We start from the raw sequence: 16205 nt of genomic DNA on the forward strand, positions 1-16205 counted from the left end.
TTCTTCTTCTTCTTCTTCTTCTTCTTCTTCTTCTTCTTCTTCTTCTTCTTCTCCTCCTCCTCCTCCTCCTCCTCCTTCCCCCTCCTCCTCCCCCCTCCTCCTCCTCTTCCTCCTCTTCTTCTTCTTCTTCTTTTTTTTATGTTTTTTTTTCGAGACAGGGTTTCTCTGTGGTTTTGGAGCCTGTCCTGGAACTAGCTCTTCTGGACTAGGCTGGTCTTGAACTCACAAAGATCCGCCTGCCTCTGCCTCCCAAGTGCTGGGATTAAAGGCGTTCGCCACCACCGCCCGGCTCTTCTTCTTCTTAAGACAGGGTTTCTCTGTGTAGCCCTAGCTGTCCTAGTATCTGCTCTGTAGCTCAGGCTGACCTCAAACTCACTGAGATCTTCCTGCCTCTGGCTCCCGAGTGCTGGGATTAAAGGTGTGCACCACCACCGCCTGGCTCAGGCTTCATTCTTTAATACATTTTATTTGCAGAGTAAACTCTCTATCTAGTTTGCGCTCTGAGTTGACCAGCACTTGAACATCAATGCATCCCCTTTCCCTTAAAATACTACTCTTCTTCTTTCTGGCTCACATCTTAGGTCAAGGTACAGGTATGGGAATCATAATAACTTCTTTGGTAGGATTTTCCCCCTTCTTTATAGGTCTGTGCAGTGATGTCAAATATATAGATCTATGACTTCCTTCTGGAAGAGGAGGAAGTCTGGGGTTAGGCAGGGTGAAACAAGGGGGTTTCCAGTGGCTGAGCAGAAGGGCACCAGTGGGGAGTGTCTTTTGCAATGGATATGTGTTTAGAACATGGCCTAAAAAGGAAACTGTTACCCTGTGGGGTACCCTCCTGTAACCCCAACTTTTGGGGAGAGGAGACAAGAGGATCACCTTTGGTTTGAGGCCATCCTTGTATGCAGAGTGAGGTCCTGTCTCAAAAAATGGAAAATATGGTGTAGTGGTGCATGCTTGTAAGCCTAGCACTTGGGAGGTGGAGGCAGGGTGATGAAGACTTCAAGGCCAGAACTGGGGAGACAGCTCAGTGAGGAAGAAGAAAAAAAATAGCCGGGTGGTATTAATCCCAGCACTCGGGAGGCAGAGGCAGGCAGATCTCTGTGAGTTTGAGGCCAGCCTGGTCTACAAGAGCTAGTTCCAGGACAGGCTCCAAAACTACAAAGAAACCCTGTCTTGAACCCACTCCCCCTCCCCAAAAAAAAGAAAAAAGAAAAGAAAAAGAAACACACACATAAAACAAAACCCTAAACAAGCAAAAGCACTGCCCTTTTGCATATAAGCCTAACGATCTGTGTTTGGGTCTCCATCTGTAACTAACTGCCCTCTGTAACCCCAGAGGCCCCATCAGAAACAGGAAGTAGAGACAGGAGAGCCTCCAGGAGCTTGACCGCTAGCTACTCCAATTGATGGAGCTGCCAAGAGCTCCTCCCTCACACTCAAAGCCTGCCCTCTAGCTCTCACACATGCTCCATGGCGCGTGTGCCCCTGTACATACACATACAAAAGTGCACACTCATGCACATGAGACACACGCGACATCATTTAAAAACATTTTTTTATAAAGGAATTCAAAGTCAGCCCTGGAGACATACCAAGATAGAGTCAGCCTAAGTTACATAAGATTTGTCTCAAAACAACAAAGCAAAACAAATGCCTTGCTCAACGGCTTGTGATGACCCCCCTTGTGTTTTCTCTGATGTATGAGAGACTGATAATATTCCATTACATCCTTTATTTTTCACCGTTTAAATTTAAATTCGTGTTCTAGAAACACACTAGACCTTGTGAGCTCCAGTCCCTACCCTAAGTGCTGAACTGAGCTTGGTGACGTCCCAGCACTAAGATTAAAGGGAGGACCGCAGGGGAACCCGCGGGACAGTTAGGAAAAAGGATAAATATGGGAGGTTTTAAAGGATGAGAAGAGGCAGATGATGAAGGAACACAGATTCAGGACTTCCTCCTGGCAGCCACTAGTTCTGCTACTCCCCAGAACTTCTGTAAGCCAGGCTTCTGGGCCACACCCAACCAGCATATGCTTCCTTCTTCCTCCTGTGTAGAAAGTGACTGAAAACAACATTTCCCTGGTCGGATGTGAGACGAGCTAGGACTAGAAATAAAAGGCCAGCTTAACTCTGTACCCAGACTTGTGTCTGCTTCTTTAATACTTGGGCAACTGCCAGACCACAGGAACATAGTGTATAATAGGAGCCCGGTAATGCTGTTGCGGTCATAGTTTAATTGCTTTGAAGAGATAATAGGGGATCCACAAAATATTAGAGGCATGTGAGTCCCCTCTGACCTAAAATTGATTCCTAACTCCCCCGGGTCCCTGCTACCATATTTCTATCCAGTACTGCATCCAATTGGAGACAGGACTTGAATGGCTGGCACTAAACCTGAGGGATGGGGCCATATTTGCTCTTGGACAGGGAGGCTGTGGCTTTATTGAGTTGGTTTGTCAACTTCCCTGAATCTCAGCTTTCTCCTTACTCATGAGATCAATACTTTTTAAACATTTTAGTAGCTCTTATTAGAAAAATGATTCATGCTTCTTGTAAAATGTTTATATAATATAGAAAAGAACAAAACATAAACCAAAAGAATATTATATTGAATTTTTGGGTTTTTTTTTTCCAGATAGGGTTTCTCTTTGCAGCTTTGGCTGTTCTGGAGCTCCCAGTGTAGACCAACCTGGCCTCAAACTCAGAGATTCACCTGTCTCTGCTGCCATGGACTGTAACTCTTTGAAACTGTAAGCACAATTAAATACTTTCTTTTCTAAGTTGTCTTGGCTCATGATGTTATATCACTGCAATAGAAAAGTAACTAAACACATGATTTATGAGAATTAGCCAATGAATCTAGCACAAGAAAGGGCACAAAGACCACACAATGACATGTCAGTAAAAGCAGAGGTTTGGGATAAAGACCCTAGAAGAGGAAATTGTCATCTTCCTCTTATAGAATCTCTGGCCTTAGATACATTCCTACACATACAGTTGGATGGGCATGAGTAGCAAATACATCTAGGTAAACTTATTTTCAAGATTGCAATGAGGCAGGAGGGGAATGGCAGAAGGGGAGGAAGTGTAAATTTTTGAATGGAAAAATAAAAAAAAAAAGATTGCAGTGGGCTATTCCAACACTGAAACCTTTGCTTCCCCAACGAATCACAGTCTTCACAGGAGCGTCTTTTGTTCTGGAGACCCCCGGGTCCATGAAAGCATGAACTCTTGCGTCCAGGAAGCCTGTGCCTTGATGATCAGAACACCCCAGAAGTCGCCTGAGCATTTCCCCTGTGGAACATGATCCAGTGAGGAGAACTTGAAAGAAGCAGCTGACTTGGGACACCCCAAAAACAGTGCCATCCTAGGAAACTGCCTGTTCTGTTCCTCCTACAATCTCCTTCTGGAGGTGTGGGATCTGTCTGCCATCTCCCTTACGCTACCTGATGGCTGGGTTGCCTCAAAAGGGAAGCGGCTGTATTTCTCTTCTAGACCTGAACTAAGAAATTCAGAGCCTAGGCATCTAGAAATTCCGTGACTAATTTTTAAAAAGTTTTAAAGATTTGTTTTCAATGTTGTGCATGTGTATATCTTAGGGTTTTTATTGCTGTGAAGAGACACCATGACCACAGCAACTCTTATAAGAAAAACATTTAATTGAGGTGCCTTGCTTACAGTTTCAGAGATTCAGTCCATTATCATCATGACGGGAGCATGAAGGCATGCAGGCAGATGGTAGTTGATAGACCTACATCTTACAGGTAGCAGGAAGTTGACTGGGTTACTGGACCGTAGCCTGAGCATAGAAAACCTCAAAACCCACCCCCATGGTGACACAATTCCTCCAACAAGATCACACCCACTCCGACAAAGTCACACCTCTTAATAGTGCCACTCCCTTTGAGAACATGGGGGCCAATTACATTCAAACTATCACAGTGTGTTTGTCTGTGTCTGAGTATGTGCATGTGTGTGCAGATGTCTATTTAGAATAGAGGCATCAGATCCTGCTGGAGCTGAAGTCTCAGGTGGTTGTGAGCCACCTAGTGTGGGTGCTGGGAACTGAACTTGGTTCCTCAGCATGAGCAGTCTGAACTCAAACAATTGAACCATCTTTCCATCCCCAAATTTCCTTTAAAAAAAAAAATGCATTGTCTGTGCCCTCCCCAGAAACGCCAATGCTCGCATCTGCCTGAGCAAAGCCTCCAGTGAGGTGTGAAGCCGAGTGCGCTCATCCCAGCTCTGCGTTCCATAACTCTCTTGCTAGCAGAGTGAAGGTGGCCCTTAAGCCTCCCAGCTGATGAGAGCGGTGCTTTCCATCTTCCCCAGATGCACCCTATTCTCTCCCTGGCATCCAGTATCGGAGTTTGATCCCCATGCCAAGCAAGTGCCCTACCATTGAACTACATTCCTAGCCTTGTCCTCAGTGTTTTAAGATCACCCCGTTTTCCTGTCTGCGCCCCTGAGGTTGTATTAAACTGAATAGGAGGAACTGGGTCTTCCCAAGAATCAGTGCTGTGGGCTGCTGGTTCAATTCCCAGGGCTGCAGAAAAGCAAAGGAGAGGAATAGGGACACGATAAAGAGTTTAAAGTCTTCATCTTGGCTTAGGGATGTGGCTTGGTTGGGAAAGGGCCTCTCCAGAGTGCACGAAGCCCTGGATTCAATCCCTAGGGCCACATAACCTGGGGAAGCACTCAAAAGTTCAAAGTCATTTGAGCCCAACCTGGGCTACATGAGATCCCTTCTCAAAAAACAAAATATCTCCATTTTAAGCATAGCTTGAAGCTCCGCTGTCGTCTATGTTTGAAGATGATCAAGGTACGCTGTGGTCAAGTTGAAAGGAGACTGAACTGGCCCTTGGTGTGTCTGGAGTCAGAATGCTAGAGCTCTGGGACCTTTGGGAACTCAAAATGGGCCATCGTGGCCACTAGATGGCACTGGGAGATAGCTTCCCATTTCTCTCTGGGTCACGCCCAGAAGAGGGAGGACAGGTTAGATCACAGCAGAGTGTCCAGGAAGGCACGAGGCTGGAGAGAGGAGAATGTGACAGCTTAAGTCATGACCTGATGAAGGAGATAGCTACCCTGTTGACTTCTAACTAAACCAGTGTGACCAGACCTATCAATCCCCGAGGTAGGCCCCGAGAGTGACTAAAGCCATGTTCTTTGGAATATCAGAAGGGCTTGAGTCCTGGTTTGACTGCAAATCTCTGCCTTAGTTCAACTTACTCATACAGTGGAGATAAAAACAGCTTCAGGCACAGCGAGCTGTGAGAACTAACATGAGTCTGTAGGATGTTTTCTTCCTGATACTCTTACTCAAATGCCTTCCACGACACGTAGCAGATACCTGGAGGGACATGCTCACCCCTTCGTGAATGTTGACATTAAATACGTGTTTCTCAAGGAGAAAATCAGAGTGAGTCTCCCTTGTTCTCAGTGCCCTGGAATGGCTAGCTGTGTCCAAGGCATGTTTAGTGACATTGCTTTTATTCCCATCTGGCAGATCTTGCGCTAATAAGCAGTGTGCTGCTCCGTGTTCCTCCCAGATCCTGGCCCTCCTGAAGTGTCCCTCTCAATAGGATAGGAGCCAGAAAAACCTTGCGTTGGTTTCACAGGTGAATAGAGGCACAGGGACTTGGAGCCCCCTCAGATCACAGCGAGAACTGGTACACACATCCCTGGATGTTATGTAGGTCCCCACCCCAGGCCATAAGACTCTTCCTGTTGGAGAAAATGGGGGCTCAGAGGAGGGTTGACCAGAGAGCATGGTGATGTCCTGCAAGGCCAGCGGTCTGGGACTGGGCTGTGCTCCACACTCTCCTCCTGGCCCAGACTGCACGTGCAGCAAACATGACTTGAACATATGAAATCAGAATCCTAGTTCCCCAGACCTCTTGCATTGTTATTTCAACCCCAGATGATCTTGTGGAGGCTGAAGTGGAGTCAAGATGGTGAAGCAGGGATGAGAGAGAGAAAGATGACTTCTTCAGCTTGCGTCTGTCATCACCTGAACAGATAACAGCGGTCAGCATCTGGGGAGAATTTTTTTTAAGTGCCAAGAACTAAGCTAAGTGCTAGAGTAGCAATTTAGATTCTGGGAGTGGGATTCCAGAGATTACATGTTGTCGTCTGAAAACTAAAACTTGATGTTGCCATATATTTACCACGGAAAAGGAGCCAAAGGCCATGGCTAGCCCTGATATTGACTTGAGTTTTCTTGGCTTCTTAGAACCCTAGGGTCTCTCTCCATGAGGGCTTCCCTGATGGAGAACCTGACACCCACTTAGAACTGGTCCCTGGTCAGCTCTTCCCTCCCGGAACTGATATGAGCAGTCATTGTTTCCATCATTGGGGGACGCTGATAGAGCAACAAGGTTACATTAAACAGTGAGGCCAGCTCTACAAAGATCTAGAACTGGCTAGATTTCCCTGGTTCTCGTTTTCTGAGCTTTACAGCCCCAAACTCAGCTTCCCTCCTCCCTTTTTCTCCTGGTCTCAATCCACTGAGCGGCCGCCCCCTGCCTGGCTCCTTCTTGTCCACAGCTGCACTCGACAGATCATTTTCCATTGACATAATGTTGTAATTATATCTGTTCTACCCTGTGTTTCCCTCTGGAGCTGCTATTCTCTGGGGCCATCACAGAAATGTCAGAATGTGATGTATGGCTTACTAGTCAATACAGATACCAGACAGGTCCTCAGAAAGAGAAAACACAGCACCCTACCCAGCCCCAGGCTGCTGACTCAAAAGGTCAGGGTTGGGACCTGGAATCTATGGTTTTAATCAGTGCTCTTGGGATGTCATAACATGAGGCCTGATTGGGAATCAGGGTCTTCCTCGTCCAGATTCTCTTTCTATCCCATTCTTTCTAGTTACCCTCAGTCATCACCCTCGTCCTTTCTGCCTTTCTTCCTTCGCGTTTGCTTCTCGTTCACTCACAGTTCGGACATGCTTATCATACGCCAGACTCTAGGGCAGGCCTTTGATCTCCACCTTTTAAATATCATGTTAGGAAGTATGTGATTCCTGTTCTACAGAGGAAAAGCCCTGCCTCCCCCACCCTCTGCCTGGCTCCACAGATCATGTGTAGCTAGATATGTGGTCACTGAGTCAGGTCCATCCTGTGTACCCCTCTGGGAATAGCCAAGAGTCTAGGGTAGGCTTACAGAGCTCTAAAGTCTATGCCCAGCGTTCACCTGGGTGACATGTATCCTCTGAGCATAACACTTAGGAAATAGCAAGTACTTAAGATGTACGCATTGGCGAGAAGCTGAATAGAAGGGAGAAAAGGGAATACTGGAAGTTAGGAAACCTTTTGCTCATCTGCCTTCAACATTTATTCATCCCCCGCGACTCTCCACCCCTCTCCTCTAGGCCTTCTATCTGACACTTCTCTGCATGCCCAATCACTGCCCTTCCAGCCTACCTTTGGACAGTGACCCCAAACTTCTCGGGCTCAACCCATAACGACCCTAGCTGCTCTCAGCAGCAAACGGCCTCTTGACTTCCCTAAGGGCGCCCATGCTCTACCCCTGGCTATCCCTACTTTCCCAATCCTAGAAGTCTGGGTTCCTCTCCCCTTTCTCCTCTGCTTGCCCCTCTCTATTTTTCCTCTAAAAGAAGCAGGCAGAGGGGAAGTTACTTTGATTTGTGGAGGTTTTAGTAATTCTAGAGTTCTCCTGCTTCTCTACCCAGGAGAGACAGGAGCTGCAGTCCTGTTCTTTAGGAGAAGATTGTGTGTCTTGACCATCCTTCTACCCTCCTACCCCAGACTCATCTGACCTCCAGAAAATATCGCTCAACAAAAGCTACCACATATATGTTACCTGCTAAATGTCCGGTATCATATTATCTCATTCGATTCTTTCAGATTCACTTTTAATTTTACTTAGGTACATGTGTTTGTGTGTATGTATGTGTACGCCATGTGTATGGGTGCCCAAGGAGGTCGGAAAAGGGTGTTGATTCCCACAAGCAGGAGTTACAGGCAGTTGTGAGCCACCAGAGAATGTGGGTGATGGGAACTGAACTCGGGGCATTTAGAGGGACTGCAAGCACTCCTAACCTCAGAGCCGTCTCTCCAGCCCTTCAATTCTTTCTAAAAATAATAATAATAATTTCTAACAACACTTTGCAAAAAAAGAATTAACACAGAAAAATCCAGCAAAGTCACATGACCACCAAAGTGACAAAGAAGGAACTTGAACTGATGTCTCCCCTTCTTTACAGCAGTGCTGTCCAGGAAACAAAGCCCAGACTGAGATACTATTATGTTGACTCCGATGGATTTAGTCAACATTCCAGCCTCTGCCTTGTAGTGTGTGTACACAAACAGAATCCTCTACCCCCAGAAGTGGGGTTAGCATCTGAAGTGGTCTAATCACAAACCTGCACTCCAGAGCTTGGTTACATAAGCACTTCACAGGCCATCAAAATCTATGCCCAAGGCCTTAATGTACTTGAGCAATACTAGAAATAATCTTTCCTTGGTGAAATAAGTGGTTTTCACAATGCAGAATCAGCCAGGAAGATTATCTGGGCCCTGCTGCCCTTGAATGAATCAGAGTAGGCCAACAGCCGGCCTGCCTTGAAGTAGGGTAGGTGACTGTTTTGCTTGCTGATACACACACATTTGGCTAATTTGGTCTCTGCCATTTTTAATATCTCAGCTGTAGGGATGTATAACAGGCCCAGTGGCCTCAGCTCATGTTCCATTGCTGCTAATTCCAGAAGGGGCCAAACAGGTACAGACTGGATTTCATCCTCATGCTCAGCTCTGTCCTTCAGTGTCAGGTCACCTGTAACAAGAAGCTAACAATCGAAAGTTTGTTTGTCATTACAAATATAAGTGCATTAAGATATCACACTTTGTGTTAACACATGGGAATGTCAGGAGCCAAAGAGCAAGCTGGATGTGGTGGCACATGTTTTTAGTCCTAGCATTCTGGAAGCAGAGGCCAGCAGACCTCCATGAGTTCAAGGCCAGGCTGGTTTACAGGGTGAGTTCCAGACCAGCCAGGGCTGTGTAGTGTGATCCTGCCTCAAAAGAGAGAAAGAGTTAGAGAATGGGAAGAGGTGAAAAGGAGGGCTGCTTAGTGTTAAAAGTAGATTGTAAATACAAATACATATACATGGATATAGAAAAATGCATATGAACACATGAATATACATGTGTGTGAATGAATATGTATATATATAATATAATCGTAGTGACAATCGTTTTAGGGCAGGGGTGATCTGCCAGACAAAGACCTAATGGGACAAAGACCTCGTTTCCATTGTTAGCCCCTGTATTTGAAATTCACAAACCCAGAGGTCCTGCCTATAAAGCTTCTTGCACCCACTCAGTTTAACTGCTTTCCTTAGTGCCTGAGCTTTCAAATTTGTGCATGAGACAGCCTGAGGAGGTTTGCCCAGCGGGCAATTCCCCAATTCCCCAGCGGCTCTACTCCCACCCCCAGATTCAGATTTAAACCTGGGGTGGGGCCAGGGACTTTTTTGGTGGGGGTTTGGAGTGACGATTCCAGCACCCACTTGGAGAAACAGGCCCTGGTGGTGTTTTGTTTCTGTTCGGTCTATGGAACTGGGACAGCCAGCTCTGTGTCTTTTCTGTTTTGGTGCTGGGGATCGAACAAGAATCTCCTTCATGAGTTATGCCCAGCCAAAAGAAGTAGTATTCCAAAGCAGAGCCTTCTAGCTCTTTTGCTAGGATCCTTCATGTGCATCAAGTGTTCCATTCCCTCTGGATATGTGATTATTATGACGTGAGTTAGGTATTGCAACAAGGGCTTTTTGCCTTTCTGACTTCCTGGCCGTCGCCTTTAAAATAAGTAATACATACACAAGCAAGCAAGTTCTTCTGTGAGTTTCAGTGACACACTTCGTTCTCCACCAAACTACAAATCAGCGGTGCAGACTGCTCCCCATAACCGGGCAGTACTTTCATACAGGTGGCTGGACACTCGCCGGGCCCTCCTTCCGGGGAAGGGTCCAGTCTCGGGAGCATCCCGCGAGGGTCCCAGCTGTCCGGGGGTCGCAGCGCGCAGCCCCGCCGGCGGCCCCGGCCGCGCCCCGCGATGGGAGGCTGCGGCTGCTGAGGTCATTTCCTGTGCCTGGCCGCGAGCTGCCCGCCGAGCGCGGTGCGGACACAGCGGGCGCGGCGCTGCAGCCGGCGCCGGGGCGGGCTTTGTGCGGAGCTCCCGGGACCTTCCAGGCTCCGTCCTCGGGCCGCCACGCCCACTGCGACCCCTGCTGCCCGGGAGCGGAGACCCGGCGGCCTCCGGGGACTGGGCTGGAGCCTCTGCAGGGCAGAGGCGCCCGTGGCGGCAGGGGCGCGGCGGGACTCCCGGCAGCTCACTCAGGTGAGCGGCCCCGGGGACCGGGGAGGGCCGGGAGGGCCGGCGGTGTGCAGCCCGCAGAGGGCGTTCGGCCGGGCGGACTGGGCTGGCTCCTCGCGGCGGGGAGGGCGACTCCGGAGCAGGTGCCTGCCTGCCTACCTGAGAGCCGCGGGACAGGCGCAAGCAACCCGGGCTCCTGGACACCAGGACTGCGAGGCAGTGGCGAGCCTTCCCGCGGTAGGTCCTGCCATTTGGGACTGGCTTGAGCCAGTTGCTCCTGGGAAGGGGCCCCGGGACGGGACGTACGTGCAGGCTTCCTTCCACCTCGGTGCTTGCTGCTCTCAACCCTTCCGCTCCCTTCAGCACCTCGTCCTAAGTGTTTCTCATGTGGTTTCTGGGTGTCTCTCCTAGGAGTCTTAGGCGTCAGGCTGGACTCCTAGTGACAAGTTGGCCAAGCAGAAAAGAGCCCAAGTTGAGTGCTGGGTGACATCAGGGGCTTTGTGTCCTAGCAGATTTAGGAATACGTCTCCCCGGAGGGTGGCTGAGGCAGCGGAGACCCTCCTGTGGAAACGGAATGGTCTCCCTGTGGCTCTTTCAGCTTCTGCTGTGAATCCACCTCAGAAAACTTATTGACTCTGACCAAATCTAGGTTCCAGGAGACCGCTCGGAAGATCGTTATTTGAGTCCCCTCACCTCCCCGCATGGAATAGCTATCAGTTCCTCAAACTTTCTAGACTACCATCAGTGTCAGACAGTGTGTGGTGCCAGCTGTCGTCACTCAGCTCACCTTCCACTGTACAGGAGGAAGCTAGGACTCGGAAAAATTGTGCCTTGCCCAAGGTTATAGTGAAAGACTATAAAGGTCACATAGAGACGAGACTCAAACTTTCAGAGTTTAGATTCCAAGTGTGAGATTGTCTCTTGCCCTCCCCTGGCTGCCTGAGGGGACCTACTCAGAGCTGGGCTGTGATACTGTTCACCTTTTTGGTCCCTAATTGAGGGAAATGAGCAGTCAGCCTTCTGGTTGAAACAGTCACCAGCAACAGGAGAGAAGTGTGTTCCTCTCATCCCACTCTCTGCGGTGTATTTTTTCCTTTTCTCTCTTCTTTCTTTTTATTTCTCTGTGTCACACCGGCCCTCCTGCCTCAGCCTTTCTAGTGCTGACACTACGGCAACTCGTCCCTCTTTATTCTCCTCATCCCCGCAAGGCTGTGCATCGGTATTGAAATCTGTGCTCCTCAGAGTAGAGAATGCTTTATGCATGTTGACGTTGAGGGGTGTAAGGGGTGCAGGGATCCCCTGCCTCACTGCAGGCTGTTGTTGCTGAGCCACCATCCTGCCTCCTTTGGATGACCAATAAGCTCTCTAACCCTGTCTTGCCCTCTACCAATTGGCACTTCCAAACTGATACTGTAGCCTGGCATGGGGGCCCATCCCTGTGATCTTAGTAAGCTGAAGAAGGGAAAGGAAGAGGGATCACTGAATCTACTATGTAGCAAGTCCCAGGTCAGCCTAGGCTACATAATAAGACCCTGAGAGAAAAGCAAAAGCTGAAGTCTGCGTTGGAGAACAGGCACTTAACTGTTGGCTGGAGGATGAGTTAGGGGAGCCTCAAGGGAGAGCACTTTACAATGTATATTACTTAATCCTATGAGCCCCATCTCTAGGACTGCCCTTCATATATATACTGATACAGATAAAGTGAGGTATATTCATTGAATATTCATTGTAGTAATGTTTGTGTTTATTTTAGCAAAAGGTTGGAAAGAACTCAAATATCCATCAAAGAGGGATTCTTAAATAAGATCAGGTAATGGCCTCACAATGGGATGCATTAAGGTTCTTGAAAAGCCTGGGGGTTAGGGAGCACAGTAAGGATGTGTGCTGGGAGGAAGAGCTCTGAGTTCTTCCCTTAAGTACAGTGGAGAGAATCAGACTACGGAAACGGCGCAGCAGTTAAGAGGACTTGCTGCTCTTCAGGGGATTTGTGTTTGGTTCTCAGCACCTACATCCATGGTAATTTCAACTCCATTCCATCTAGCGCCCTCTTCTGGCTTCTGTGAACACCAGCACTCACATGTGCATACACACACACTATATGTATACATGCTATGATTGTGTGTGGGTGGGGGGGCATGTATATGTATGCCTGTACTCTGGGTAGCTCTAGAAAAAAAGAATTACTACAGAAATACAGGGCTGGGAAGGAATATAAGCCTTGCACCTTATATTCCCTTTTTTAATACTGAAAAATAAAACGGCAATATAAATTGTTAAAAATTACCACGTGGGGATGGCAGTGAGCATATTCATGAACTGCATATCCTCATATGCCCCGGGAACTGCTGGTTTGCTTTATGTTTGTTGGCAGCAACATCAGCTGTCAGTTATCAGGTACTTACGTACTCAGCAGGGGTCAGACTAAGGTAGTACTCTTAAATCCCACCCCTTCCTCCCTTCTTTTCCTCTGTGTCAGGTACAGAACCCAAGCCCTCACACATAAGTACACACAGCCCTAGAATCGCTGCCCCACCACGGCCTCACCATGCTAGTCTGGGCTATCCCAGAACTTGTGTCCTCCTGCCTCTAGTTCTCAAGTACCGGGATTACAGGACGCCACGCCCAGGTGGAAATACCTTTGTTTGTTTGAGACAAAGTCTCCATAGCATAGGCTGTCCTGGAATCTGAGGCTATTTCCCTGTCTCAGCCTCCTTGCTTGGATCACAGGTCTGAACTACCCGGCCTAGCTTGCAATTGTTGTTTTGATGGTCAAAAAGCTAGTTAAGTGTTGACAGCTTCATAGTTCTCAACCGATATCACTGCTCTCATTTTCAAATATTGCTGTCAGTTTCAAAGTGGAATGGAGGACCAGAGAAGTTAAGCGGATGGATGATTCAGTGTCTGAGCCAGTTTTCAGGCCCAGACGGTTTGGCCTCAGCTTGGAATCTTCTGCGCTATGCTGTTTCTCCTTTTGGTACTTAGCTTCTCAAGGGCTTGGGCATGCTCCCCGTTTCCTTTACCTCCTCCAACACTGTCTGAAGGGCGAACCTCACACCCAGGAGAGCTGGAGAGATTGCTGCTGGTTGGCTCCGAGGGCAGTGCTGAGATCAGAGGGATCCCCATGTCTGCTCACCATCTTCTCCCAGATGCATCAGAACGAGGCACGGAGGCCTTCCTTTCCCACAGCTGGCCTTTCAAGGAGCAGCACTCGCATTAAGTAATAGTCCATCCTTAGACATGGATGTCACATTGGGGGGGGGGATGGTTCTCATACCCTCACAATCTGGAAAAGAGAGGCTAATCATCCTTTTCTCTCTTTATCTTCCTTCCTTCCTTTTTTTCCTTGGCTATTCTTTACTAATGATCCCCCTGCCTCAGCCTCCAGAGTGCTGGAAATACACATGTGCACCCCTGTGCCTGGCTTTCTTTACCTTCAGGTAGTGCTGCTATTGGAAGCATTGCTTTCCTGGGTCTGCAGTGACTAGACTTGAGGGCTTGCTTGACAGAAGATCCTTACCAGTGTTACTGCTTCAATGTTGCACATAGGAATTACCAAAGTTGGTTGAATTCAGTTAAATCTCAACATTTTGTGTATTTCTGCCTAAATCCTCAAGTTTACCCTAGAGATCTCAGGGCAAGTTTGTGTTTTCTCTGTTACAGTCCAAAGTCACCAAACCCTTCTTGTGTCTTTTTCCCACAATCTCTTCTACCCTCAGCCCTTGCCTCTAGCATGCCCCTGTGGTTCTCTATGCCTGGGTTGCCAAGCTTCAGGACAGCAGGTAGGGCCCTGGCAATCATCTGGTCCATCTGTTGTGCACTCAGCCTTCTGGGCTCCACTACAAGTAAAAGAACAGGTTTTAGAAGAATGGCCATGGGGTGATGAAGTTGTTGCTGTGTGAGGCACACGAGAATTTATTACGCTAGTCTCCTTCTTGTTTCTGTTTATCCTTGAACATCTTTTTGGGTGGTGCAAGTGCCAGTACACTTAGCAGGTAAAGTTCGGTTTATTAGCACCTTCCCATAACATTTCTTGTTTTATAGCTGTTGGTCCTACCACCTGCTTTAGCCCTAAGAGCCCCGGCCGGGCCTTTGACTTGGCAGTAGATACCTTATTCTAGATCTGATTCCAAACCCTTAAATCCCCTCACATGCCACGGCAAGCCTAGCACGAGCCCTAGCCTTCTGAGGACTTGTCAGCATCCCTTAGGCTGGGAGGAGGAGTAACCAGATCACTTGTTGGTCTAGATCTATGAAGTCCTGAAGCAGAATAGAGAAAGCACTCTTGGAGTCTAAGTGTAATCTCGGCTATCAGGGCCAGGGGAACTAGAAACAGTTCACTTCCAAGATTCTAGAGGACAGATAATCCAGCATTTTCCAGTCCCCACAGAATCTCTGGGGATAGTTGGGACAATCAAAAGAAGGACTTAAGTATTTAAATCAAACTGTATTCACCAAATTTCCTGTCTCCTGCCTCCCACCGCTGGGTTCTTCTGGGTGTTTTTGTTCTTAGCCTGAACTAGAGTGCAAGACTCCTCAAGCCCTAGTCTCAGATCTGCCACCTTCCTGTTTGTAGGATGAAAAACAGAATCTCCCCAAAGGACAAGGAGCTGCCACCATAAAGCCTCCCAGCCTCTCCCAGCCCTCCTAGGCTCTGTTTGTCTTCACAGCAGCGATCTTAGCTCAGATAAGGTCATGTTTTGTTTTTGTCGTTTGTCTTCCTGCTGGTTCCAGTTGGTCCCAGTCTTTTGAAGTGGGAATGGCTGGGAGGTCACAAAGTCCCTATTGTCTAGGATGACACTTCTGGGCTTAGGTCCTGTGTCCAGTGTTCAGAGGATCCCAGAGCCCAAAGAATCAGGCCCTAGACCTATCAGTGGTGTGATTGTTCAGCCCTTCTCCCAAGGTCTGCTCACATGACCAGTGTCTGAGCCTTCGGAGGTTTGTAGCGGCAGAATATCTGAGTCTTAGATGCCTTGGAAAATCTGGGCTATAGGTTTTCCTTTGTATTAAGGCTTTTGAAAGATATTCGAAAGCACTGTCCTTGTTCTTAATAATTTATCTTACTCTTTGTAGGATCAGAAATAGAATGCCCGCCATCCCCACCTCTGCCCCACCACTGTCCCACTCAGACCGGGTGCCTTAAGTATGCTAGACAAGCAGGTATATTGCTGTATTGTTATTGCTAGTGACCTGTACCACCGGCCTCTTTTCTTATTTTCTTCTTATTATTATTATTTATGGTAGATGGGATTTGGAAACAACCCCAGCAGTCCCAGTGCTGACCAGCTATGGCACTGTGTGTTGAAGCTACTCAGACTCTGTTCCAGGTGACCTTCTGTGTGTGGTCAGTAGTGGCTTCCTGCAGTTTTTAGTTGACCTGAGGGTTAAAGAAACTGCAAGTGCCTGCCACGCAATAAGGACCCAAGGAGTGACAGCTGTTTGTGAAGCTTAGAGGGAGAGGGGCCTAGTGCAGGCAGAGGCAGGCAGATCTCTGTGAGTTCCAGCTCAGCCAGGGCTACACAGAGAAACTGTGTCTCAAAAACAAAACAAACAGACAAACACAAAACATAATGGGAGAAACCAATTAATCCAAGCCAAGTGTGAAGGGAGAAACCGCATTGGTGATCAGCCACGCGGGCAACTCATTATTGCTCTCGGGTAGCGCTGCTATCTGGTGACAGCACAGAAAGTGACTGGGTTTTCAGAGGCCACACAGCTCCTGAAGACTAGAGAAGAGGATTTCAAAACACAACACATTTTATTAAAGAAATTTCCAAGCATAAGTAGAAAGACCAGTATAACAAACTTCCACAGGCTTACTATTCAGTGTGACAAACTTCCACAGGCTTACTATTCAGT

General features: G+C 48.0%; 1 protein-coding gene across 3 annotated transcripts in view; it reads left to right on the top strand.

Moving 5' to 3' along the window:
• Nucleotides 1-10146: 10146 nt before the first annotated feature.
• Plekhh1 (pleckstrin homology, MyTH4 and FERM domain containing H1) overlaps nucleotides 10147-16205 on the top strand; it is a 46326-nt gene continuing 40267 nt past the window's right edge. The window contains exon 1 of one of the 3 annotated variants that reach the window (XM_026779736.1): nucleotides 10147-10373. The gene's annotated coding sequence lies outside the window, so the exon portion shown is untranslated. Of the gene's footprint in view, nucleotides 10374-10417; nucleotides 10587-16205 lie in introns of those variants that run through there. The other 2 variants (XM_005343257.3, XM_013346473.2) reach the window with 2 other exon arrangements.

This window comes from Microtus ochrogaster, chromosome 1, assembly GCF_000317375.1.
Source record: "Microtus ochrogaster isolate Prairie Vole_2 chromosome 1, MicOch1.0, whole genome shotgun sequence".
In the NCBI taxonomy this organism is placed as follows: domain Eukaryota; kingdom Metazoa; phylum Chordata; class Mammalia; order Rodentia; family Cricetidae; genus Microtus; species Microtus ochrogaster.